Source organism: Lissotriton helveticus, chromosome 4_1 (assembly GCF_964261635.1).
Source record: "Lissotriton helveticus chromosome 4_1, aLisHel1.1, whole genome shotgun sequence".
NCBI classification, from domain to species: domain Eukaryota; kingdom Metazoa; phylum Chordata; class Amphibia; order Caudata; family Salamandridae; genus Lissotriton; species Lissotriton helveticus.
Genome location: NC_136063.1, coordinates 1631246961 through 1631274792, shown reverse-complemented (window position 1 = coordinate 1631274792; position 27832 = coordinate 1631246961). Strand labels below are relative to the sequence as shown.

At 48.2% G+C, this 27832-nt stretch overlaps 1 protein-coding gene across 4 annotated transcripts in view; it reads left to right on the top strand.

The window, feature by feature from the left end:
• The window catches only part of GOLGA4 (golgin A4), a 717645-nt gene that overhangs the window by 658808 nt on the left and 31005 nt on the right, over positions 1-27832 (top strand). The window lies entirely within an intron of this gene.

The following is a 27832-nucleotide window of genomic DNA, read 5'->3' as shown; positions in this document are numbered from 1 at the left end:
AATGCTACTTTTGTAAAGTTCCTAATAATAGTTAAAAGGACACTAGGAGTTGTACCTACTGTAAATATTTAACTGACTACAAAGCTGATGCAATGTCATTTTAAATTGTTTTTACATGAATATAGCTTTTTACTGTTTCTCCTTTTTGATGTGTAATATTGGAAGATTTTAAATAATCAACATAATAAACTACGTTGTACTTTGTACTTATACTGAATATATTACATAGACCTCCATAGAGAGAAAATTCAATTGAGCACTCTATCTACCTCATTTTATAACATCCAAATTCAGCAAATCACAGCAGAGACCTCAGAGTAACCCTCTTCACAGAGCCACCACACCTCAGATTTCTTACCGCACATCTTGTGATTGGGAGTCTCTCTGGAGCTCTGCTCAGTGACAGTTGGCTTTTTTCAACTTTTGACCACCAGCTTTTAGCTCAAGGTACTGCTTTCTGTGACATTCCCAATGCCAGATAAAAAAGGGTTGTTTAGGCCTGTAAAACTTGTGGGAAATCTAGACTTTTCTCAGAAGATCCCCACAAGCAATGTCTCTATTGCATCTGTCCTGACCATAAACCCAGGGAATGCAAATACTGCCGAACCTTCTCAGCCAAGAACCTCAAGGATAAGCAAGGAAGGCTGCTCCTCTGGCTCCAGAAGAAAAAAGCTGTTTCTGAACCTGGGTCTAACACTGAGGAAAAACCACATTCTTCCTCCAGGAAAAGAATAGAAGGGGACTCCAAGAGATCTAAATCACAGAAGCAGGAAAAATTTGAGGAGAAACGCCACAGAAAACAGGTAGAAGGGACTTTAAAATCATCTTCTGCTCCAGTCTCTGCTTCTCTGACTCCTGTTAAAGAAATTCCTTCTTGTCCATCGTAGTGTCGTCGACGAGAGCTATCACTGTCGACCTGCTGCATGGACGGGCCAGCAGTTGACTTTAACGACGGCATCATCGTCGACGAGACCATATCCGTCAAGGAGATCTTTGTTAACGAGTCTTTCTCCGCCAACAACAATTTCTTCGTCTACTACTACTCTGTTGATGATGCGGTCCTCATTTCCACCGATGATGGTGGTATCAGCGTACACACACTGATGTTGACACCCAGGACGAATGGGATGGTTACATAGTTCCCACGCGGTCCTCTCCTATCCCTCCTCCAGCAGACTCTCCCGCTGCTGACATCAGGAGCTTTCATGTCCTACTAGAATGTGCCTCAAAGCACTTTGATCTACCTATGCAAGTTAAAAAAAACTGAGTGTTTCTTGTATGACTTTAAGTAAGGCACTCAAAGATCCGTTAGGGCAGCTTCTATCCCAGTGGTAATTCCGAAACTGGATAAGAAGTACAAAGCCCCTGATAATTCACCCACATTCCTCATCGGTCGTTGTTAGAACTGGGTATCTCTAGTTAGCAATGGCTTGCACCTTTGTCCAAATAGGGACCATTGCTTCTAGTCAGAGTAAGGGGGCTACACTCCTAACTAACACCTGCTCAACCCTGTGGTAGCCTGGCACGAGCAGGAAGGCTTATCTGAGAGGCAGTGTGTAAAGCATTTGTGAACACATACAGTAATACAGTGATAACACTACAGATGGACACAACACAGATTTTATAAAAATAAGTATTCTTTATATAGACTTAACACAAGACCCAAACGACAAAAATTCACAATACAGTATTAAGAAAATAACTTTAAGATGGTAGAAATACCTTAGTTCAACGATGAGGGTAAATGCGACACTTTTCTCTCAAAGTACCTTAGGATGCGTCACGCAAGATATACAAAAGGTTCGCAGAGAGAACAATGCGTCAGTTCCTTGCTTTGGGGGAGGCGATGCATCTGTTCCTCAGTGCTTGCGCAAAGTAGGCGATGCGTCTGTTCATTACTGGAGAGGAGGTGATGCGATGCCTTCCGGTTGCGATGCGACAAGATGGTGCCTTGATTGAATGTGACGATCCATTGCGATGCGACAAGAATGCGTCTTTGATACAATGTGACAACGTGCAGGCGATACGTGCATGCCCGATGACCGTGCATCGACTCTGTAACTTTGGAGCCGCGACAGGCCCTGCCACACGCTTCTCCTGTGGTGCGACGACACACAGCTGCGACAGAGACATGCTTCTCTGGTGATGCGAAGGCGACCCTTGCGGAGGCGACACGCTTCTCCGATGATGCAACAGCTGCAGATGCGACACGCTTCTTCTCATTGAGTCGCGCTTCCAGCTCCCAACAACACGCAGGCTTCTGCAGACAGAATTCCCAGCAAGAAAATTCAGGGGGAAGCTAGTGAAGTCTTGTATCCCTGAGACTTTAGCAGGAGGCAAGCACAGTTCAAGCCCTTGGATATTCTTCTTCAAGATGATGAAAGTTGCAAATAAGTCTTTCTTCTTTCCTTGGCAATAAAGAAACCACTGCAGGCCAACCCCAGAAAGCAACACACTGGCACAGGGGAAGTCAAAAACTCCTGCAGATTCTCTGGTTCTTCTCCTTGGCAAAAGGTCCTTCTTGATGTCCAGAAGTGATCTAAAGTTCTGGGGTCTGGGTCCCCCTTTTTATACACACAAGTCCTTTGTCTCTGAAGGCAGAGAGTGTCTGTACCTAGTCCAAACCAGTCCTGGGTGCATTCTGCCAGTGTACAGCTTCTTCCTTTGTCAGTGTGGGCACGGGTCATCAGACTCACCACAGGAGGTGGAGCCAGCATTGTGGAAGGCAGGCACAGCCCTATTCAGGCCAAGGTGCTACTCCTCCCACCACTCCCAATGCAGATAGGTCTATTCAGCCTAGTGCTGACTTACCCAGCCTTCTGGAGCCACCCCAACCCCTGTCACTCACAAACCAGACATGCAATATACAACCTAGTAGAGGCAGGCTGGATGGATAGGCAAGAAATTACCTACTTTCTAAAAGTGATATTTCTAAACACAGAATGTGAAAACTAACTTCACTAAAAGATGAATTTTTTCATTCTGAGTTCAGGCCTACTAAATTCATTTTTCTACCATGTTCCCTGGGTCAGTTAGGATTACATGTTATAATCAAACAGCCCATTCTGGCCTATGGGGACAGGTAGCCTTGCTATAGTGAAAAACTAAATTGGCTGTAAATCACTATCAGGACATGCCAACCACATCTGGGCATGTTCTTCCTTTCACATACAATGCACTCTGCCCTGGGGTATACCTTAGGGGTGGCTAACATGTAGAAAAGGGAAGGTTTAGGGACTGGTAAATGGAGGGACTTACCAAGTCGACATGGCAGTACTAGACTGCACACAGGCTCTGCAATGGCAGGCCTGAGACACATTTTACAAGCTCATTCTGTGGGGGGCACAATCCGTGCTGCAAGCCCACTGGCTGCATTTGATCTACAGGCCCTGGGCACACACGATGCACTGTACTAGGGTCTGACAAGTAAATCAAATATGACAATCATGGAGTCACTAATCCATTACAACAATTGACAATAGGGAGCACTTGCACTGTGGCACTGAATAGCAGTGGCACAGACCCCAAAGCATCTAAAACCAGCCAAACATATTAAAAACAGAGGAGACAACAGCACAAAATGGAAGGGAGAGTCACGCCAATAGTACCAGGTCTAACAGTAATCCTAGACCGGATTCTGTAATCATGCAGGCCACACAAAGAAGAGCTTAAAACCCGGCATCTCGGTGGTCTGCACCTCCTGATAAACAAGTTCGCCGGCTGGACAACATCGGGAAAAGGTCAGCTACCTCTAAAGGAGCTCCTAACACTATGGCCATTCTGGGAAGATACGACCGACAGTTGTGGTCAAACATCTCTTCTCTTTTAGAACATCTTCCTGAAGATAAGAAAAAGGAAGCAAAGGTTATCTTATCAGAAGGAGAAAGGGTTTCCACAGAAATGATAGAGATTGCTATGGATATCTCCTCTTCTTCATTTCATCAAATGGCAGAAGCAGTGGTGCTGAGGTGTCAGGGGTGGCTGAAGGCGACTACTTCCGTTCTGAGGTTCAGGCTAAGTTGCTAAATATGCCTTTTGATGGCGAATGTTTATTTGACAGTAATATAAATGAAGCCCTTCGGTCTATAAAGGAGGACACAGACACTTCTAAATCCTTGGCAACGCTACAACAGCATCGTTTCCAGTCCTTTCGGGGCAGCGTTCGAGGGCAGTATGCACCCAGACTGCAGTTCCAACAATAGTTTCAACATTACCCTCAAAGCACCTATCAGGCGTGCAATCAACCTTTCTCACTTTGCCACTGGATTCAAGCAAGCCGGGCTGAAGACGGCTGGAATGCCAGAAACCGGTCCTCGGAAGCTTGTTTCCGGTCCAGGGAAGGCATGGCTTGGCAGTTCGGGCTGGACTGTTCCTAAAAAGTGAGTCCCTTTCTCACTTTGCCACTGGATTCAAGCAAGCCAGGCTGAAGACGGCTGGAATGCCAGAAACCGGTCCTCGGTAGCTTGTTTCCGGTCCAGGGAAGGCATGGCTTGGCAGTTCGGGCTGGACTGTTCCCATGAGGCACAGGGTCAGACTGATTTGCATATAGCCATGTCTGAACTGGGGTGGCAGAGTGGACTAAAGAACGGTGATGGATCAAACCAGATCTTTTGACTGGGTGTGAGTGTTTGATTGGTTCAGATGCTCCGTCCATCACCACCCCCTTTTGTACAACCTTTCAGGTCCAGCACTGCATCGTCCTATTAATGGTCCACTAGTCGTAAAAGGCAGCAATCTGCCAGGAAGATTGCAGGATTCAAACAAGAGACAATGAGTTTTGCCATGCCCCTGCCACTACAGTGCCACAGCAATTCGAACCAACTTGCTCAAACATCTCACAAAAATGGATGTCCATCTCGTTGGACAAATGGGTATTGGATGTCTTCCGTTACGATCACACCCTAGAGTTTGTACAGTATCCTCCATTCAACCCTCCTCCGAAGGTACCACATCGTCATCTATCAGATCTCAAGAGGGAAATAAAAACGCGCCGTAGAAAAGGTACCCTTCCATCAGCACAATCAAGGGTTTTATTCCCATTTCTTCTTAATCAAAAAGAATACAGGGAAACGGAGGCAGGTCTTGGACCTCCAGTTACTGACTAATCAAAAAACAATTTTTCATGAAGTCTCTGCAAAAAATCATTCTTCGTATGGATAAAGGATATTATCTGTCATCTCTTGATCTTCTCTTTTCTTTTTTTTTATATATTTTATTGGGTTTTCATCTTTTCAAGCACAGCAGCATACTGGAATAATTGTACAGAAAACAAACAATCATCTGAGATATATACATAATAACAGATGGGAAACACAGAGATTATACCAACCATCAAGAAGAAAAAAAGCAATTTTTTTCCGGCTATAAAGTCCACATTAATCATGCAGCAAGGGGTTGATTCCCCGAAATATGGAAGAGAAAGCATAGCTAAATCATTACTGCTTCTCCTTCCAGCTAGAATTGGATTCCGATATGAGGTTTCCGAGTATTCTCCCCCTTTTGCCATTCCTCGCATAAATCCCCTTCTCAAGATTATACACGGAGAGCAACCTAGCAAGCCATTGTTGAAAGGTTGGTGGTACTTTGTCCAGCAATGCCATTGCAATACAGATACGGAAGACCGACATGGCCACGAATAGAAAATATTGTGAAGGGCATTGCTAATCTTCGCCATTTACCCCTATCAATATTATGGACGGTGTAAGAGAGATCTTAATTCCTAGGGTTCTATCAAGAAAGGATTCTATAGCACTCCGTAAAAGCTGTAGCCCGGGACAAGATGCGAAGATGTGAACTATTTCTGCATCTGAGCTATCACATCGCGGACATCTAGTGCCCATTGTCCCTCCCCACTGTGCTATCCTTGTGGGTGAATAATACACGGAATAGATGGTTTTATGTTGCTGGGCCTGTAGCCCTGCAGAGCATAAGATAGTCTGCCCTAACTCTAATGACTCTTGAAAACAGTCTTGATCTATCCTAAGTTTATCTGCCCACTTGTTCCCATATTTTCCGAGATCATCCTCTTTCATCGCAGACAGCTTGGCATAGAACCTTTGTATGGTGCAATCTACACTGCTCTCAATAACATCCATTATTTTGTTTTTACCAAAGCCAGCGGGCCTACCCTTTTTCTTTGCTAAGAAACTCCGAATTTGTAGATACTTAAAAAAATTCCTTCTGTCGATACCATAAACAACCTGTATATCCGAGAACTGGTAATTTCCATTAGACCCCATCAGATCACCCAATTTCCGGACTCCCCGTCGTCCCCATTCTACCATTACTGTATCTGCGAATATTTCCACCGGGAGGGTTGGATTCCTACATAACGGAATATAGGCATTAAACCTGCCAAGTCCGCTTTTTTTTCCAGTACGACGCCCACACCTTATAAGCAGCCATCAAGGTCTTGAACCTGGTTCTTTTAAAATAACTAGGATCAGTGTATTTTAGGAAGCAGTTCTCAGCCTCCCTACCAATGAATATATAGAGTATATATCTATAGATCCTAATTTGACCTGCGGATCAGACGCCCCCCCACCCCCTAACAGACCACTCATATACTGAAGGGCTGCCGCCCAGTAATACATCTTAAAATCAGGGACGCCCGGCCTCCCCTAGCCCTAGGTAAAGACATAAAACGTAAAGCCCTCCTGGTTTTCCCATGTGCCCAAATAAATCTATTGATCAACTGCTCCAGTGCTGTAAACCATTTAGCCTCAAATGCAAGTGGGATTGCCCTAAAAAGATAGAGAAACATGGGCAAAAGGATCATTTTTACTACGTTACACCGCCCTACTAAGGAAAGATGAAGATTATGCATTCTATCCAGATCTTTTTCAGCTTTAGATATTATAGGTTCGATGTTCCTGTCCACAGTCTTATCCAAATCCGCCGAGATGTTGATCCCTAGATATACAGCGGAGTCAACAACTTGTGTATCTATGCGCACAGCCCCCTCCTTCTTGATTATATGGGTCTGAGCCCTTTTAACGCATATCCTGACACCCGACTGAAAGCAAGAGCTTCTGACTTTATTTGTTTTACTTTTTTTTTTTTTATATTACATATTTTTGCTCCTGTCTTCATCTGAAGAAGTTCTGACCTCATGTGTTGAATCATTTCGCCCTTTTCTGTTGTCTTTTTTTATTGCATTGGCTTCTGCCGATATAAAAACCATTCATTTTATAATCCATTGCGTCTTGCTTAAATGTACTTGTTTTATGTCCATACCCTTGTATAGTTGTCAAGTTTTTTATTGGTTTCATCTAATATTTTCTGCCATCCATCTTGCCGAAGATCTTTTGAGTATTTTTTTAAAAAACTCCAAAAAAGGTGCTTTTAGCCTGTCCATTACTTACCATTTGTTGGCATCATTGTCACTCTTTTTTACTGCCTTCTTAATTTGACAGCATGTCTCGGGCGTCACTTCCTGTGTCACTTCCATTTCTTTTTTTGGCCCATGGACCAAGCACCGATTGAGTAATCTAAATTAGTGTCTGTCCATGCTTGCACTATGATTGAGGTACTATTTCTTTTTTTTCTTTCTTTTCTATACCGCAACTCTGCCCTCTATTAGTCGGATCTGATTATTTAAAACCAAACATTTTAAAGTCAAATAGTGACCCTATTCGGATTTTCAATACTTTCTTTGCCTTGTTGTACAGATGCGTGCATGCTGTGCAGCCTCGGTTGAAAGTTTTTAAAAAGTGCTTTAAAGCAACCAGAATTGACCATGTCACAGCACTTTGATTTTTTTTTTTTTAGCCAGGCAAAAAAAAATTGCCAACATCAATAGATCTTACATAGGCGAGCCCTATTGATTTCGCCAGTGTTTGTTGATTAATGCTACCTCTCAATCCAGGTCATCTATCACCTTGGATAACTCCTCTATTATTAATAAAATTAAGTCCAAGAAGCGTTTTTGTGAGATTGAGTAGCTCAGTTCCACAATTTTTTTTAAATTTTGTTTGCATAGTGTTGGTTTCAAAGCTTTTTTTAATCCACCTTGGGATGTGTTTTGTCTTCTCATTAGGTACTGTCGTTGCGTGAAGGCTAAGCTTGACACTCTGTTTTTGATGTTGTTATTTTTCTATTACCATTTTGAAGTATGTGCTGTGACAAAAGGCGACCAGAGAATCACAACTTGTACAATTATGTTTTCTGATTAGCAAACACATTTAAATATTCGTGCTTGAAGATGAATTGAAATAATTATCGCTTAAGCAAGAATATTTATTCATATGCTAATTAAGACATTACTCTTCTAGTTGACAAATACAAGTTATCAAATGATTTTGAGAACAAAAACTAAAAGCTGTATTCACACTCTAAAATACTGTTGATAGTATTTCTTCTTTGCTTTTAAAATGTTGGTTGCAGCTGCCATTAAAAAAGACAGATGGGAATGTGGCTAAGGTTGCAGGGTAGTAAGACATGCTTCTCTCCTATCGACCAGACTGAATGCTCGTCCACAGGAGTTCTCGATAACAGGTGACACCTGTGCATGATAGACTCCTGAATTATGTTATCTGGATTTTTAAAACTCGAGGTATCCAGGCGTTGCAGTCCCCTATATATTGAAAACCGCTGAAAGTGATATCAGAGCTAGAAGTGATATCTGTTTATTAAACCAGTTTACTGCAGTGAGACACATGAAGACTGAAATCTTGCACAAACCTCCTACCATCCTTTGTCGCATCCAAAGCAAAAAAACGAAGTAATAGGAGTTCCTCCACTTATCCCATGCTAACTTCTCCCTGCACTCACATTTCTCTGATGATGAGGTTGTTGGCTGCTGTTGAATGGGGTGCTTACTGGTAGGGCTAGTTCTATATGCACCAAACCTGTGGCCCTTTTCCAACCGGGCCTCTAATTATGTGAGGGAATTGAAACTTAACATGAGACTGCCAAATCGATAGAAAAGGGCTTGGTAGTAAGAGTACAGTGGTTATGTTCGACAAAGGCAAAGGATGGTTGTTTGAAGTGGGAGTTGTGACCACTTGGAGATTTCTCTATCCAGATAAGAAAGATTACTCCCATTATTCTACTTTCACAATTCCTATGCTAGTATAGGCATCATGCTGGTGGATCACACCGCAGCACGAGACAGGGATTGGACTGTGGGACAATTATGCTGTGCATCACATACAGATGCTTTGTGTGTTGCAGTGGGAAGCAGCTTGTTGTAACAAAGACTTTGCATGGTACATAAAGAACAGTCGTCTTAAGGATACAGTTTCCCGACAAGCAATCCTAATACAAATAAGCAAGTCCTCCTACTTTATGGTAGGGGATAATGCATTTGGAAATAGTTTACCATGCCCTGAATTTTGTATATAAGGGCAAACCTGGGTTGTAGAATCAGCCCAGCTCAAAAGGATTTGAGAAGAGACTCCGGCCTTCCTCCAGAGGTAACCCATAGGAGCTAGAAAGGTATCATTAAGAGACCCTTTCAAAGAACACATTTTGCAGGGTTGTAGTTATTGGCGGGATTGGAACATGTGTTGTCAAACAAGTAAAGAAAGGACTTGGCTGTGTTTATTTTCAGCCCTGACATGGCAGCGAATTCCCCCAGAATGTGTTCCACCTCTCCTGGTATTGAATGCTCTCCTTAAGGTATAGGAGGAAATCATCTGCATATATAGCAATGGTGTGCGTGCCTTCTCCCAAAGGCATGGACCCTGGCTGTAAAGCTGAGCAGAGTGGCTGTGTTTGAGGTAGTGGTTGGGCAGAGTTCCACAAGTGTGTGCGGTTTTGTGGGCCTGCACCTTGTCTGTTAACTTACAGTGATCCACGTGCAATAATGTAAAGTCTGTGGCGACCTTGTCTATTTTTGCTTCTAGGGATGTGCTTGTTTGTTCAAGTTATGTGCCAAGCTTCTCTCCAGCATTCAGGACCGTGTCTGTTTTTGTAGCTACTGTCTGGGGCAGGAAATCTGGATTCTGGGCTGTGTGTGCCTGAGGTGGTTAATCTATCTGGGTCCGAACGGGTCGCCAATTGCGGGGAATTGGATCGTAGATGACACATGGCCAGTTGTTGAGCTGGAGGTATAAGTCTACTTACTGAGTCTTGGGCCACTGGTGCAGAAAGAGTAGAGTGGGAGCCAATGCATTGAGAATGGCGCGAGTACACAGCCTGTCCCCGTTTCACTGGTCTTAAAGGGAAGCCTTGGTGTGTGAGCGTATCTCTTGGGGAATCCAGTACTTTTCGCTGTGCTGAAGTCTAGTACATCGAGCAGTTCAGCGCAAGTTATGACCTCCAGCCCATGTAAGCTGCGGTTCATCGTGCTTTCACCCTCCTCCCGAATCCGGGCACCCACCGAGAGTGGGGAGTCCTTCATGCAATTTCGCACTTGATCTCAGATGAACATCAACACCGATGTCCCATCTCATCAGTCCTCCTTCTTCTTTTGCTTTTCGCTCCCTCTGTCACCCCGGTAGCACAGTTGTGCCTGGGCAGTTCAGTTTATACCCTCGTCAAATGGGAGTGCTGTGCTTCCGGCGGCAGGAACGATTCCTCCAATGGTCGCGCATAATTTGACAATGCCGCCATGGGGTGTTAACCGGCAATGTAGGAGCCCACTGCCACCAAGGGGAACTCTGGTGGGTTTACCTGTCTAGGGATTGTTACGTAGTCTTGTTGACCCAGCAAGAGCAGAAGCAACCGGGGCAAAGGGAGCAGGGCATGCCTCACACTCGCACACGCACCCCTCCAGGCTTTGGCCCATTTGACCCCTGGCTGCCTTCAGCACGTTCCTCTTGCCTCCCCGTCCCTGCCTCTGGTCAGAGCAGTTACAAGGGACTCCCTGCCGAGCCGCGAGGGGTCGCGTTGCCTCCGATCTCTGCCCGGTCACAGAAAACGCTTCGGAGGGTGGGGATTGCATCGCATTCTCTCTCCAGGAGAGGCCTACCACACCTCTAAATCACCTCCTCCTCCGGATATCGCACCACACCACCGCAGCTCGACAGGCAGTCGTGGGCACTCCAAGACTGACTCGCAGCTTCTCCACAGCAGCAGGAGATGCCACCGTGCCGATCTCTCCTTTGTCTGCGTTCACTCACAGCCGCTGGCTCAGTATGTGTGTGCTGAAGACCAGGGCGGCCTTGCATCTCCTGCGCACCACCAGCCATCCAGGGCCTCCACCACAATGCAGCCTGCGGCGCTTCCTTTGCATTCGTCAGACCGCAGCTTCCCCACTCTGTTTTCTCAGCACCAGCTGGGTCCACAGCAGATAGGGGTTGCTTCACCTGCCAGCTGTGTATGGATGATTCCCCTTTCAGGGACTTTTGGAGGATAATAAGGGCAGGCAGCGGAGCATTACTAAATTGCGTCCGCCATCTTGGCTACACCCCCCCTCCTCCCTGAGTCCCTCTTTTATCGTGCACACCACAGTCGTACATGTCTGTCAGTTTTTACAGGCTATTTGCCCCACTGTAGGTTTACTTCTGTCAGGGACATGAGTAAATGTACATTTGTGGTGGCAGTCTTTCACTGCAGTCAAAAAACATATGGAGGCACAGTGGAAAATTTTCGGCACAGGGAAAATATTTTCTCCTTAGAGGACTTGCCCCGAGCCTCCCACGCCCGGACTCTGAGCCCCGCCTGATCCTAAAATGGCAGCCCTCCTAGGACAACTTGCCCGGTAGTTACTTACCACTCTCTCTCCGGGGACTAGGCGCGGCTAAATCGCGTCTCCACCTACCCGTGAGACCTCCTCCTGCCACCGATCTTTCTCCCAGCTGCTCCTGCTCCGAACCCTGCGCCCCGCCTGACCTAAACATGGTGGCCTAGCATGGACCTCTCAAAGTCTGCCGGCCACATCTCCGGGAGCTTTCTGAATCAAGCGAAGGCGAATTGCGCCGGACCACTCCTAGAGACTGCCTATTGGTCCCTGCCAGCTCGCCTTAGGTACGCTGTCACTGTCCTGAAGCCTTCATCTGCCCTCTCCTTTCCGCCTGACCTCAACAGGGCGGCACAACCAGGACTGCTTATTTTAGAATTCCCTGCCATCGACCTCCATTGAGAGAGCCCCAAAGGAGGCACAGTCGAGCCACGCAGCGCTAGTGACTGCCTCTTTCCCCTGCCCTCTCCCCCAGCTGCCTGCTCCTGAATCCGGAGCCACTAGTTTTCTCGCTTCCTCGCCCCGGACTCAAATTGGGCAACACATCCTGCCTTACCCTACCGACTTTCCATATACCCCCCCTGTCCCTCACGACCTCTTCTCAATTACCCCCTCTCTTATTTCTGGACTGAGCTCCATCCGCCAATTCAGACCTGTCCCGGGCCACCGCTAACAGCTCCGCTCCACAGCGGCTAACCGCCTCGCCCCCCTGGTTACAAAATAGCCCTCCTCAATAGACACTATCCTCACTAATCCCTCACATTCTGCCCAGTTAGAATGCCTCCCACCTCGTCTCCCTCCCTAAACCCTCTCTCCTCACCCTACATAAAACAGCACGGCCATAACTCCTTCTCGATAACCCTCCCACCCATCCTCTCTCCGAAATAAAAAAAAACCTTACACACAAACTAATCAGACAATTCCCGGAATCCCTCTTTGCCGACCTATACCACTCCTCCGCCTTATGCCAAATAAAAATGGACCTCATATTCCACACAACCAGACGCGCCTATTGGATATCGGCCCTGAGAGACAGATGCCAAATCACCAAAACGACAAAGACGACCCATAGCTGTAAACTCTCCCTTCACGCCCCCTGCCACTCTGCGGGATCACCTCGGTGACCATCTACTCTAACGGCACAGTCCTGATCCAAGCCACCAATGCCAATCTGGAAGCTTTTTACCTCCTCTTCCCCTCTCTACTAACAATCAGCACCCCACACTTCCCCCCTCCCTCCGCTCACCCGCAGCCTGGAAAGTCAATCCCCCTAAAGGAACTATCACAACACTCCGCCTCCTGTTACCCAATCTACCGTAGCGCATCCTCTGACCATCGGAAATCCCCCGCTCTCCTATAATGAACCCCTAGCATCCTATGCTGGGTGTCCACAACCCATTATGCAAGCCTCCCCCCCCCCCCATCATCCTCCACCTAACAAGAAAAACAGCCCATCTCATCCCGATCCCTTGTCACTCCTCATAACCCAAACCGTCAAATCCACTAACAAAATAAGTCATCCAAACTCCGCCAGCGCTCCCCCTCGCCAAAGAAATCACCCCCAGCTGCAACCCACCCCCATCAAGATGAGTCGGATTGCCGCCTCGCCAGCATTAAATGCCTACTCTCCACCTTATTACAGGGCATCCTATCCAACCTCTCGTCACTCCCCTTTAACACCACCTCCAGCCCTACCTCCCCCCCCCCCACACCTCCCTTTGGCGTCCGAACCCTCAGCCCCTAAACAGTCAGTCCACCCTCCCTATACCCAGGCCCCGAGACCAAGGAGGGCCATGGAAGCCATGTCCCCGGAGGAAGCGATCGAGTTGGCCTCCTCTTATTTCTCCCCTCCAACCTACGACCTGCCACTAAAGCATACCATAAACTTATAAGAAAAACCAAAGCCATATACTACACTGACCTGATCACCTCTAGTACCAATCGTTCCAAAACTATTTTCTCCCTGGTAAGAGAAATGACCAAGGCCCCGGACGGTTTGGGTAACCCTATAGTGTCAGATACACAGTGTGAGGAACTATCCTGTTTCTTCATTGATAAGGTCAAAGGGATATATGATTCATTACAACTAGACGGCCCCTGGGGGTTCTCCAATCCTACTAGTGATCAAGCTATTCTCTCTCACTCCCTCTCCACTATTCCATCCTTAGAGTGGACAGAGATGGAACACCTCACACTAAGAGTCAAATCAGGATCCCCAGACGACCCTATTAAACCCGAATTGTTTAGATCTCTTCGTGATTCCGCCCTGCAGGCCGGACGGGAGCTGATTAATAAGTCCTTCCAGCTAGCCTCCATCCCTAAATCATGGAAGCATGCCAAAGTAGTGCCTCTCTTAAAGAAACCATCTCTAGACCCCTCTCGGCCTGACAGCTTTCGCCCCATTTCACTGCTTCCCTACCTTGCAAAAGTGGCAGAAGCACATGTCAACCACACTTTGACTACCTACCTGGAGTCCAATGGGATCCTGGATGAGTCCCAAAATGGGTTCCGTGCGAACCATAGCACGGAATCGGCCTTGCTAACAGCTACAGAACATCTAAAAGCTTCATTGGATATGGGCGCAACCTCTATTTTGATTCTGCTGGATTTGAGTGCGGCTTTTGACACGGTCTCCCACAAGATACTGCTCGAGAGACTGTGGGAGATCGGAGTCAGGGAAACGGCCCTGGACTGGTTCGTGTCATTTCTATCTGACCGTTCCTTCCAGGTGCACGCCCCCCTGTACTCATCCAGCAGGCTCGCCCTTGAAAGTGGGGTGCCTCAGGGGTCCGCGCTCAGTCCCACATTGTTTAATGTGTACGTCCGCCCCCTGGCCGTGATGGCCCGGGAACGTAAGATACAACTAATATCATATGCGGACGATACACAACTTATCTTTAATTTCTCCAATAACAATGTGATAGACCAAATGAAGTTCCAAGAAGACATTTTGGCCATTTCTAAATGGCTATCTAACAACTGTCTTCAACTAAACTCCTCCAAAACAGAGGTACTTCTGATTGGCAATGGCACACAGACATGGGATGAGCACTGGTGGCCTCCTACGTTGGGACCAGCTCCTATACCCAAGGAGTTGGTAAAAAATCTAGGAATGATGCTCGACAACTCGCTCAATTTGGATTCCCATGCCAAAAAAGTGGCGGGCATCTGCTACGGCGCCTGCGCTCTCTCAGACCCATTTTGGGGTTCTTCGAGCCCCCAACCCGTAAACTCATAGTCCAGGCGTCAGTCCTTTCTCACCTGGACTACTGCAACTCCCTCATGCTAGGCTCCAACACGACCACAATAAACCGGATGCAAAGAGCGCAAAATGCTGCTGCCCGTGTTTTGTTTGCTCTACCCAAAACCTGTCACACTTCCCCCTTTCTCCGGCGACTACATTGGTTGCCTATAAAGCAACGCATCCAATTCAAAACCCTCTGTCTTACCCACAAAATCTTGTATAGCGCTGGCCCCAAAAATCTTCAAGGACTATGTTCCTTTTATATCCCTACGCGCGCACTTCGCTCAGCGGACCTTTCTCTAGCATGTACCATTAAGATTCGGAGGAGCAGAGCTGGTGGCCGCTCCTTCAGGTATCTGGCCCCTAAACTTTGGAATTCCATCCCCTTAAAAGCTCGAGCCACTTCAAACCATCTGCTATTCCGCAAACTGATAAAAACTTGGCTGTTTGCGTCCATCTAATACATCCTCTGTCGCACTAGTTGTAGGCATGTCCGCAAGCGCTGGGACGCCCCGTTGCTGGGGTAGCCATGCGCTATACAAAATTCCATAACATAACATAACATAACTATGGAAGCCATGTCCCTGGAGGAAGCGATCGAGCTGGCCTCCTCTTATTTCTCCCCTCCAACCTACGACCTGCACTCCGCAATCCAGGTAATCGCCGGGACCAGAACTGAGCTCTCTGTCCAGAAACCCCTCAGACCCCCTTCCTCCCTCATCACCATCCCCACGGAACCAATGAAAGAGACCCACCGCACTAACTGCATGCTCTTAAATTGCAGGTCTGCCACGAAACACGCTACAGAACTAGCCAAATCCATTCTCAGCCATGACATTGACATTGCCTTCATCACCGAGACCTGGCTCAATGACTCCTCCCCTCCGATCCTGGATATGCTTGTTCCCCCGGGTTTCTCTATCATCAAGAAAGAAGGAATAGACCAAAAAGGCGGAGGCGTGGCAATCATCCACAACAACAACCTATTGGTGTCCGAAACCGATCACATCATATACAACTCATTCGAATGCCTTACCGCCAACAACAAAACCACCAACAATAACCTAGTGCACTGCCACCTCCTATACCATCCCCCAGGCAACTCTGTCACGTTCACAGAACACCTATCAGACCTAATTGCACATTGCTCTCTCCAAGATACCAACAACGTCATTCTAGGCGACCTTAACCTCCACTGGAATGATAAGAACAGTGCTCCTATGCAAAGCCTAAATTACCTACTCCTTACCAAAAACCTCACCCAGCACTGTTCTCAAGAAACCCGCAACAAAGGAGCTATCCTGGATGCCATCATTGCCAATCATGACTCAATCACCATAGATCACATCCTGCCGGTCGACTGGTCAGACCATCACCGTATCCTATTCCACCTCCCTCATCAGACCTTGCCTCTGCCCTCCATCTCAGTGCCCCCCTCATGGTCGAGAAACTTATCGCAGATTAACACAGAGGAATTAGAAGAGAAAATATCCTCCCGCCTGCCCATCTCCCTGGAAGGCCTCTCTACTGAAGAACTCACAGCCCACTACAATGTTACCATGTCCTCCATCCTTGACGAACTAGCCCCCTTGAAACTGAAAAAACCCAGAAACATTCCCTCCAGAACCTGGTTCAACAAGGACATGAATGAGGAAAGAAGGCAACTCTGAGCCTCTGAACGTCTCTGGAGAAAGGACCCCTCCTCCAGCCGTTACGAAGAACTCAGAGAAGCAAGAAGAAAATACAAACAACATATCAATAACGAAAAATCCAACTTTTTCTGCACCACACTGGACAAGGCCAAAAACAGACCAAGAGAACTCTGACATCATTAAAAAACAAACGTCCAAGCCAACGACATCCCTCGTCCAGCCTTCAAAAACCGCCAACTTCGCCAACTTCTTTAACGAAAAAATCCCCTTGATCGAACTTTCTCTGGACCTTAACCTCCTTCCCCCTGACAAAGACGGCTCTCCAACAAGCGAAATCTTCACGAAAAGGCGACCAGCAACAACCTGGTCCTCCTTCGACCCCATCTCAGAATCGGAGATCCTCATATTTATCTCCTCCTCCAAGCCATCGTCTCACAACCTCGACCCCATTCCCTCTCAAATGGTCAAAGAGCTGAAACTCACCCTGGCTCCACTTTGGTGCGAAATCATAAACAGTTCCCTAAAAACTGGCACCATTCCAGATTGCCTTAAAGTCGGCCAAGTCACTCCTCTTCTGAAAAAACCAGGCTTAGACGCAACAGACCTGAATAATTTCAGACCTATCTCCAATCTCCTTTTCCTTGCCAAAATCCTCAAAAAATGCGTCCTCTGTCAACTGAATAAACATATTGACAACATAAATTTGCTTGACCACCACCAATCAGGCTTCAGAAAAGGCTACAGCACCGAAACTGCAATCCTCAACATCATGGAACCATCTTCAACTCCCTCGACGCAGGCCTCCTACACTTGTCAGCTGCTTTTGACACTATAGACCACAGTCTTCTCATCAGAGCTCTCAGAGTGGGTAGGTGCAGACGAAGTGGTCCTCCAGTGGTTCTCCTCCTTCTTCCAAAACCGCTCCCAAAGAGTAAAAATCAAATCCTTTGCCTCCGAACTCGCCCCCGTAAACAGAGGCGTCCCTCAAGGCTCCATTCTCTCCCCTCAACTGTTCAACATATATATGGAACCCCTTACCTCCATTCTGAAAAAAGCGAATATCCCCTTTCATTTATATGCAGATGATACACAGATCTACTTGGAAACCTTCTCCTTTAACGACATTCTGAGACTCAACAATACCCTCAAAGAAGTCCAAGAATGGCTATCAACGAACCACCTCAAACTCAATCATGGAAAAACCGAGATCCTCCTCATCTCCAACAAGGAAGAAAACCCGCAAATCGTTGAATGGTTGAAAGCTATTGATGCCCTCAACGGAAATCTCACCCTGGCAACCTCTGTCACTATCCATGTTCAATCACATCAAGAACTCCGCCAAGTGCGCCTTCCTCAATCTGAAGCTCCTCAACAAAATCAAACCCCACATCCCTCCTACCGACCTCAAGCAAGCCACCCAATCCCTGGTGTTGTCCAGACTGGACTATGGGAATGCAGTTCTCTCCGGTACAGCTCGCTCTCACCTAGCCCCACTCAAAACTACCCTCAATGCAGCAGCCAGAATGGTCACCGGAATCAAGAAATCTGACCACATTTCTCCCGCACTCAGAGATCTAAAATGGCTCCCAGTCGAAATGCGGGCCAGCTTCAGAACCGGCACACAGGGAAACTGGAATACTTAGCCTCCAAACTCAAGAAAGCCGGACAAGCAAGAAGCCTCAGGAGTTTCGACTCCTTCCTACTCATTCCCCTAAAAACGCGTAAACAAAAGACTGCTGCCCGCTCTTTTGCAGGAAACGCTCCGAAAATCTGGAACGCCATCCCAGTCAACATCAGAATCACCCCCTCCTTTCCAAAATTCAAAAGCCTCCTAAAAACCCTCTACCTCAACCGCGCCTTCCCGAACGCAATTAAAGTGACGCTCTCACCTCCACCAGGCTGTCACCTGACAGCGCGCCCCCAACTGGCAGCCTGCAATCATCGCACAACCACTACCTACCTCATACCCTCTCTCCGAACTCTCAGCCCCTGGGTCGGCACCTCGAAGAGAACATTTCCACCATTAGTCTTGCCTTCCCTAGGATCTGAGACTAACTCTTGACCCCTCTTCCTCAATGCCACGCCTCAGCCCCCCTCGACCTCTCTACCTCAGCGGCACACCTCTGACACTCCGCAGAACTGTTAAGCTTCTTTTTGAACTTTTTCTACCTCAACGGCACACCTCTGACACTCAGCAGAACTTAAAAGCTTCCCTTTGAACTTTTTCTGTATTCTCCTACAATGTCTTTGTCCTGTATTTTGTCTCCTCTTCATCATGTTGTAAAGCGCCCCGATACCCTCGGGTCTAGCTAGCGCTATAGGAAACCTCTAAATAAATAAATGTACATGTGCTTAAATAAATATTTTAATGAGTACTCTGAGAAAGCAGTGACTGTTGCTATTTCCCAGTTGTACGCCTGTGTTCTTTTGTGTATTCTTAATTAATCAGAAATGTACTTGAAACATAGGCTGAAATGTGTACATTTACTTTTACCCACCTCTAATGTGAATCGTGCGCAGTGTGAGAAACAGTGTCTGCTGTGAACAGATGATTTCCTGCCAGGCTCTTTATTTTTGGTTTTCTGTGCAAGTTTCAGTCCTTCTGGTGAAGTGTTATTAATTCTTATAATAGATTGATGATTCTGTTATTCTCTAGCTCCCTTTTTCCTGTCTTGGCTGCTGCTTCCAGGTTGAATGATTTTGAAACATATTTTCTTTTCAGACTGGTTTTGACTGCTTTGGGAGTTTATTCCATGTTCCATCTGGTTTCAACAGCCAGTACATTTAGGATAGCTTCTTAAATTAACAAGAGACCGTTTTTAATGAAATGTGCGATCTCTACGCCGGCCCCTATATTTTTTGTTCTTCTTTTTCCATTCAAATTTACAATTAAATTTACCCGATTAAATATTATGTTTGGGCTTCCAAGTGGAGTAACATAATTTGAGAGAATTGTGAGTAATTGATGAAGAATTTAAACTTTGGGAACAAATAATTAAAATGTACTTTGTCTTTTTTACACAAGCTTTCAGATCTGTTTTTTCCAGTAATTGTATCCACTCCTTTGCACTTCTCCATGTTGTAATAACATCCTGAAGTGAGGATTTACAGTGGCCCTACTATAAATTATATTTAACTTTTGTTTATATTCACTTTGCCAATCTAGTCTTTCTGATTTGGGTAAATGAAAGTAGTTATTTGAAATAGACTTGCAGTATGAATATAGAGTATTACTCAGTAGAGGAGGATATGATATGCCGCAGCAGAATATATGTAGAAAGTACTGCACATTGAACATTGATTTAATAGTTTTCTTTAAGATATTGCCCCATTTTGTGAACACAATATATATCGCCCCAGACTTACACTTTTGACATGATGTAGCTTTTGTCAGGAAACTTTTGGTAGATTCATGATAAAATGTGTAACATTCCTTAACGCATCCATGCACTGACAAAGAAGTGCCACCATTGTACTAGTCTTCCGCAATTCCCACCCCATTGGCACCTGCCACTTGCCCAGTTACTTTGTTCACTGCCCCACGGAAACAGTGGTTGAGAATTTGAAGAAGATGAGATAATCTTGGGCTCTGTGGTTACCTACACCAAAGGCTCGTTTTCTTCTGCCTTGGCTGCCTCTCTGTTTCATATTTCACTCCCATCTCTCTGCCTCTGTCTATTCATTATGTTTCCTGCATCTGTCCTAATAAGCTCCCCCCGTTCTGCTCTCTATGGTGTTCATGCCCACTTTCACTCTTCTCTGCCCATGTAATGTTGGTTAAGCCAGTGTCCTTTTTGCATCTTCTGCCTGTGGTGCTTAGCCACTGTCCCCTTCATTCTTTTTACCCTGTTTTGCTTTCTGCCGCCTCCCACATTCCGGTATGTCTTATATGCCCACCGCCTTAGTGTTTTGCCCATTTGCCTCTTATATCTACCATAGGTGTGAAACATTACCTTACTCTACTTCTACCCCTAATATCCCTTCCCAGAACGTCTGTGCTTAAAATAGTCTAACTAACATAAGTCCATTAGGCACACTGCCAATGGGAAGTCACCATCTACTCTGCGTTACTTCGCCTCAAAATTGGTGTGTGTTTTATGGCAATCACTGCAAAAACATGTTTTGTTAACACCGGAAAAACACAGTGTGTGTCTGTTTTGGGGTAAGGCACCTGAATAAACACTGACAAGCACTGATTTTAAAACGTTTTGGAAAACATCACTGACGTTATATTTAGTAAATCTGGCATCTGATAGAGACATCTAGCAGCAGATTCCTTAACTTAGAATATCTCCCCAAGCGCCCTGTCTGGATCAGGAAAATCTTTTTTCCCCAGCAATACCTCTGCACGCCGGGAGGGGGCGTCGCCTGGCTCCATCCTGACATCGGCCATGGAAATGACGTCAATAGAGCCATATAAACCCCTCCCGGCGTGCTGACGTCAGATTTCTTCTTTTCCGCGTCCTAATACGGATCCGGGAAAGTAATACCTCTGACCTGTTTTTGTTACTTACAGGCCTTTTCAACGCCTTTCGCGTCCAGGAAACCGTGTGTTCGATGCCCCTTCCGGGCTTCCAACCGTGCCGGTCCTGCTCGCGACAGATGTCAGCGACGGACCCTTACGACATCTGTATGTGGTGCTTGGGGGAGCACCATGACTCCGTGGAGGGTGCCGCTTGCCGCCAGCTGCGGATAAAATCCCTGCGGGTACACCGCATGAAGCTGCTGTTAACCTGGATGTCCCAAACGGACCCCTTGTGACGTAGGTCTCCTTCTCCAGCTGAGTCATCCACGCCTCACGTGAGGACGTTCTTGTTCAGGGCAGGTCCTGGGACAGTCGCCATAATTCGCCTACGTCAGGTAAGCATTTCCCCCATCCCCCGACACCTGAATTCTCCATACACCATGCACAATGGGAACCTCTCCATTTTCATCCAGGTGTCGAAAAAGACTGCGAAAGATCTGCAGTGGACCGTCGGCAGATCTCTATCCTAATTCCAACCCAGAGTTGACGTATCACTGCTGGGTTGGAGTGGCCATGGGAGAGAGTTGGATATTATTGGGCTCTGGTCCCTAGCAGCTTGTGCACGCTGGAGTTTCCTAGAATCCCCTTCCGCATAGAGAGGAGCATAGGATTTCTGTTCACCTTCCCCAATTCCTGTCCTGCCTCGAGTTCTGAAAAACATCAGGATGACAAGCCCAAGTCATTTAATGGCTCTGGATTGATGATGTTCCTAGAACTTCTGGGCCTGAACATCTGTCCTCCAATCAGACTGCCTGTTTGTGGTGATCTTCCCTTGCAGGAGCGTGGCAGGGTCTAGCACCCAGGCCTGTGCAACCTGCAACTCCATGCATGGAAATTGTACAGTGGCAGTTGATCTCGTTTGCTCCCCCTCTCAAAATCATTGGTGTAATCCTGGCAGCCAGGCGCCCTTCCACAAAATCAGTATATCCCAGGTACTGGGATAAGTTTATGGCTTGGTACTGCACCTATCATACCTTTCTGTTCTGTGAAATGGTGTCCTTTTCCATCTAAAAGGCCCTGTTGTGATATTCACAAGCTGATGAGTCTGCCTCTAGATTGACTATCCACATGAAAGAGCATTAAGGAAGGTAATAGCTTGTTCTTCTGTTTATTTGGTAGAGTTGAGGGGTGGGGGATTATACTTTAGTGGAGGAAAGGTGAACAAAGCTCATGCTACAGATTCTGTAGGCTATCTGATTTCTCTATAATCTCAATTCTCATGATCGCAGCGTGGTGTAGCGCCACTGTCTACCCACTGCAGACTGACGGCCACCATAAGCCACGCCGGAGCCGCCAGGAGGCCGAGCGTTGCTCCACGTCCCGTGTTCTCCCTGATGTCCTGGGAGATGCTGCAGCCACCTTCTCTCTTTTCTGGCACTGGCTGCCTACGTCTGCCTGGAGGGCCCGGAAAAGGTTTGAGACAGCAGAGTAAAAATAAAAAAAAAAGACTTAAGTTCACCTATCACCTTCACTGCCTGTTGGGTGCCTCAGTGGAGAGAAACAACGGCCACGGATAAGCGCGGTAAGCCCTTGGCTTTGTCTGGCAGATAGCTTGACCCCCAACCTCCTCCATCACTATCTAAACGGGCTTAAGCTGTCCGACAGCAAGGCATTAAGCAGCTGCAGGTAGCAAGATGGCACCGTAGTGGCTGTCACCGGAGGCTAGAGTTGGGGGTAAGCGGAGACGGTCTGACCAGGATTAGGTGTGTCCTGCAAGTCCCCTGGGAGCTCCCACACATCTGCCTTCAACTGAGAGTCTACAAATGGGGTCACCACACCATTATTCTACAATACTGCCATCTTCAACTGTAACTTCCTCGAATTACCTTGAATATCCTCTCATACAGCGCCTGGGGACAACAGCCAACAGAGTTCTTGCCTACTGCAGGAAGTATACTCCAAGTAGCATGCTCCTGCCCTTCCAATCTGTCCTGACTAAGCTCCACAGTACAAGACTAGGACAGTAAGGCGGTGCTACCACCGTTTCAGCTACGCCACGCTTGCTCAACCCAACTCAACCTACTCAAGTTAGGGCCCATGCAAAGCTCTGGGACTATGCCCAAAAGACAAATCTTACCTAGGAAAAAGGGAAGCACCCTCTCAGATGACCCCTCTTCACTTTATCAGCCACCGCTCCTCGGGAGACTGAGCTCAGTGCCCCCCTCTCCCACCACGCCAGGAGACCAAGGGGCTCAGCCACTGTCGCATGGGTTGATTAGCGAGTACATCAGCAAGGTTCCACCTCAGGGGAAGCAGTCACGTCTCTCACCAGTCTCTCTGGAATTACTGCTGCTAGATAAGTACTTAAATGCTACAAACACTATAAACAGAGACTCGCCTTCAGCTGGGCCAACACTTTGTAGCTCTCGTTTCTGCCCATAACAACACCAGGAGGACCATGGCAGCACGGAAATCTCTACATTCCTCCACCTTTTCCCTGACCACAAAGTGGCACTAACCCAGGTAACTGGAACTGAAAGCACAGAAATTAAGGGAAACAACCATCCTCCCTACTCAGGTGGGCCTTAGGCCGCTGACATCTTGCCAAGCATCCAAAACTCATGTGCGGAAACGGTAACTTCCCAGGTGCATACAAGTGCAACTGCAACCGCTTATCCGCCAACGTCCCAGAAGACACCATCGGGCATTCAACTGGGAAGAAACACATCTGAGATCAATCTTAATCAGACGCCCACAAAGAAGACCAGGAGGGAAAGGTTATCAGACCAGGAGCTAGGCAATCTATCCAACCGCTTTCTAGCCATGCTGGAAGCCCAGATCGAAGCATCACTGGTACTTCAAAGAGAGCTCCAAAGCAGTTCCATCAGCCCAATTGTCAGGGGGACACACGTCCACTCCACCAGACCCAAACCCCTCCTCAGTTTCACTGGCCTCCTTACACATCAAAGCAAACGCAAGGAGGTGATGGACTGAGAACTGAAAGTTTTCAGACACTCATCCCCAGCCACAGATCTGGGTTTAAACCATCATCGTTCTTTATCTCACTTTGCAACTCCAGTTCAGACCCAGCTATATGCAAATCAGTCTTGACCCTGTTCCTCATGGGAACAGTCCAGTCCGAAATGCCTAGCCAGGTCTTCTCTGGATATGCCCCAGAGTATGCCCATGTGTGGGTCCCTTGCTCACTTTGCCACTGGAGTCAAGCTAGCCTGACTGATATGGGGTGTTACCCCGAAATCGGTCCCAAGATGCTCCTTTCCAGTCCAGGGAAGACCTGGCTTGACAGTTCGGGCTGGACTGTTCCCAGGAATATTTAAATGTGCCTCGGAGAACTGGGCAAAGGTGTTAACCCCACTCTTTAACCAAGCTTTCCTTACAGTGCAAATTCCAGACTCATGGAGGGGCTCCGACCTATGCCCGATTTCCAAGAAAGGATATCTGACAATTCCATCTAACTATCAACTGATAACCCTCCTAGACCTAGAGGCCAAAGTCTAGGCCCGCTCTCTTCTCAAACAGTTAGAGAACTGGGTTGTGGAAAATCACATTTTGCCTTTTTTTCAACAATTGACAACATCACTGAACTTGCCGTTCTGAGTAACTTGGCAGCCCAAAAAAAGTCCGCCTCCACTCCTTAGCTGTTTTATTGACTACAATGCCGTTTTCAACACGGTGGACTGCAACACACTTTGGAGAAAACTAAGGACGTGGGGGTAACTCAGTAAATGCTTGGGGCCATCATCTCTCTGTACTCAAATACTTGGGTCCGTGTGAGAACAGGCCCCCACACTGTAACCTCTAAAATCAGAACGGATGGTGGCCTGATGCAGGGTTGCGTCTTTGCTCCTCTCCTCTCTTCAATTAATACACAGCTGACCTGGGCACATTTCTGGAGAGCAGTAGCCTGATACCTCCACAACTAGGCCATTCAAATCTGCACATCTTACAGTACAACTGTTTCCCCCTCTTTTTTTCCCCCATTTTGCTTACTGTGCCTCTCGTTCTCCCTGCCGCTGTGCCCCCTGCGGCCCCGCCCACTCGCTCCTCCCGCCTCCCAGCTGCTCCTCCCTCCCACCTCCCCCCTATGTGCAGGACGTTGCGGACGCGCCTAAGGCAAGCCCGTCTCCGCCTGTCCGCGCCTGGACCGTGCCCAGCACCAGAACCCCTGGCTCCCACGAACGCCACGACGCCAGCCTGCGATACGCCAGCACCCTCCACGCACTCAACGCCGGCCGAGACGACAGCTGCTTCCAGGCTGCCCCTAAACGCACCCACGAACCTTTCTCCTGCCGCGCCTGCAGCTTCACCTGCGACAGAGCCAACAAACCACCAAGGACCGGACCCAACCACCTCCGCTGCATACTCCTAAACACACGGTCTGCACGCAAACACGCCGTCGAGATCTGGGACCTGCTCGACACCTCCACCCCAGACGTTGCCTTCCTGACCGTGACCTGGTGGAACAACTCCTTGGCTCCCGACATCGCCATAGCCGTCCCGGACGGCTGCAAGCTCGCCCGCAGAGACCGCACCAACGGAACTGGAGGAGGAATAGCCATCGTCCACAAGTCCAGCCTCAAGATCTCCACTGACTCGAACGACACTCTGAGCATCACCGAACACCTGCACTTACGGATCCACACTGACCCAAACACCACCCTCAGAGGAACAGACACTCCCCCAGGACCCCGGCCACAGTTCTGCGACTCCATCGCCGACCTAGTCAGCACCCACGCACTCGCCTCCACGGACCTCATCCTCCTCGGGGACCTGAATTTCCACCTCGAGAACAACAACGACGCCAACTCCGCGACCCTGATCGACAACGTCGCCAACCTCTGCCTCAGACAACTGGTCACCGCTCCCACCCACGCCGCCGGCCACACGCTTGACCCCATCTTCTCCACAAGCACCCACGTCTCCTTCGACCGCACCACCAAACTCCACTGGACGGATCACTTCTGCATCCATTTCACCTACAAGACCCTGCGGGAGGGAGGAGATCACTTGTGTAAGGTGGCTAAGTGTTGGAGGCAGAAGTGGGGGGAGAATGTAAAGACATATGAGGCTCGAGGGGCGCCCCTCGATGGTTCCTGAGACAGCCACATAGCAGCCCTCTGCATCAGTCTCTGTTTTAGCCAGGGTAAAGGGAAGCCCTTTCCTAAGTAAAATAGCCACCCCTCGGGATCCCCGTGTAAAACCAGAGTGCCTGTAAAATAAATAGCGAGCTAGGAAGTTGCTTTGTGTACCCAGGAGGTGCGTCTCTTGAAGAAAGAGAATGTCTGACGTGTGGCGGTGAGCAGCGCGGAGGACAGCCGTGCGCTTCATTCGGTCAAGAGGCCATTGAAATTCCATGAGAGGATGTGGATCGGTCTAGTGAGGGTGTAAGTCATCTAGGGAAATGGACTGTGGAGGGCCGGATAATTACTTGGGAGCCTACCCACCCGGAGGGGAACACCCACCCGAACCCAGAAGCAGGGCCATGGAAGGTGATGATCTGCTCGTCAACTGTGGAAATCAAGGAAGGATGGAACTTAACTACCGAAGGGTGCCCCCGATGGCGGCCCTTGGGCGGCCAAAAATAACAAACTCCTGGAAGATGTGGTCTGCGTGTCCACTGTGGATCAGTCAGAGAAACATGGGTACCAAGAAGAACTGCAACCAGCGGCCCGTAGGCGGCTAAACAAAACAAACTGTCAAGGAACAACGGTCAACCGTCCATCCCAACTCCCCCCACCCTACACTTCTGAAGTGAAAGCATCTGTCGCCCAAGACCCCAACTACTAACTACACCACAAAAGGTGATTCGCTACTCTAAAACGGTTAGCAAACAATCAGTCAGGAGCATGGCTGAGTCTGACCCCCCTCCATATATACGGATGCATGCCCACAATGAATAAGCATGGAGTGGATAATCAAAAAGTCACAAGATGGTTTGAATCCAGGATGGCAGGGAGAAGGTGAACCTTGGCCGGATCCTCCAGCGGAGCCAAGGGAGAGCCCCCGTCACAGGGCCAGAGATAGGTGCGCCATTTCAGGTCCTGAAGGGAAGAGTGCAGGCACACAACTTTTAACCCTGATCACATCCCCTCCTCCCCACCCGAGCCACGGATCACGGGACTGCCCGACAGGTCTGAGTCCGACATGGCCCTCCGCCGGGTAACGTCTGATCGTGGGGCGCTACCCATGTCGATAAGGGAGGACACCAGGGTGGGGGAGGAGGCCCTCTGGCTTAAGGTCTGAATCAGGGAGCGCCGGGACCGTGCCCCCGGCGACTGAGAGCTCCCCCCCCCCCCCGGCGGTTGCCCCGCCGTCTGGACCCAGTGCGGCGCCGTTGCGCCCTGGGCACCTCCTGGCCGGGTCGGGCCCTCGTTTTCGGGGCAGAGGGGGGGCCGCACCAGGTAGGAGGGGCCGCTCTTCCGTAAGCCAGGTCCATGCTGCCTGTGGAGTGTCGAAGAAAAAGGTTTTGTCTTGAAGAAACACCTTTAGGCGGGCCGGGAAGAGGAGCCCATAGCAGAGGCTCATAGCCCTGAGTTTCTGCTTGACCTTGTCGTAAGTTGTGTTGTGTCTGCACCTCCCTAGAGTAGTCTGGGAAGACCATGATTTTGGAATTTTGGAAGTGCACTGACCCTGGCGGCCTCCAGAATCTCATCCATGTCCGGGAAATTAAAGACTCGAAGGATAATGGGGCGAGCGGGAGCCCCAGGAGGGGGTTTAGGAGCAAGGGAGCGGTGAGCTCGCTCCAACCCAAACCAGGGGAAAGCTTTTCTTTGGGGATCCAGGACCGGATCCATGCCTCGATGAATGTGTCAGTGCGTCCCTTC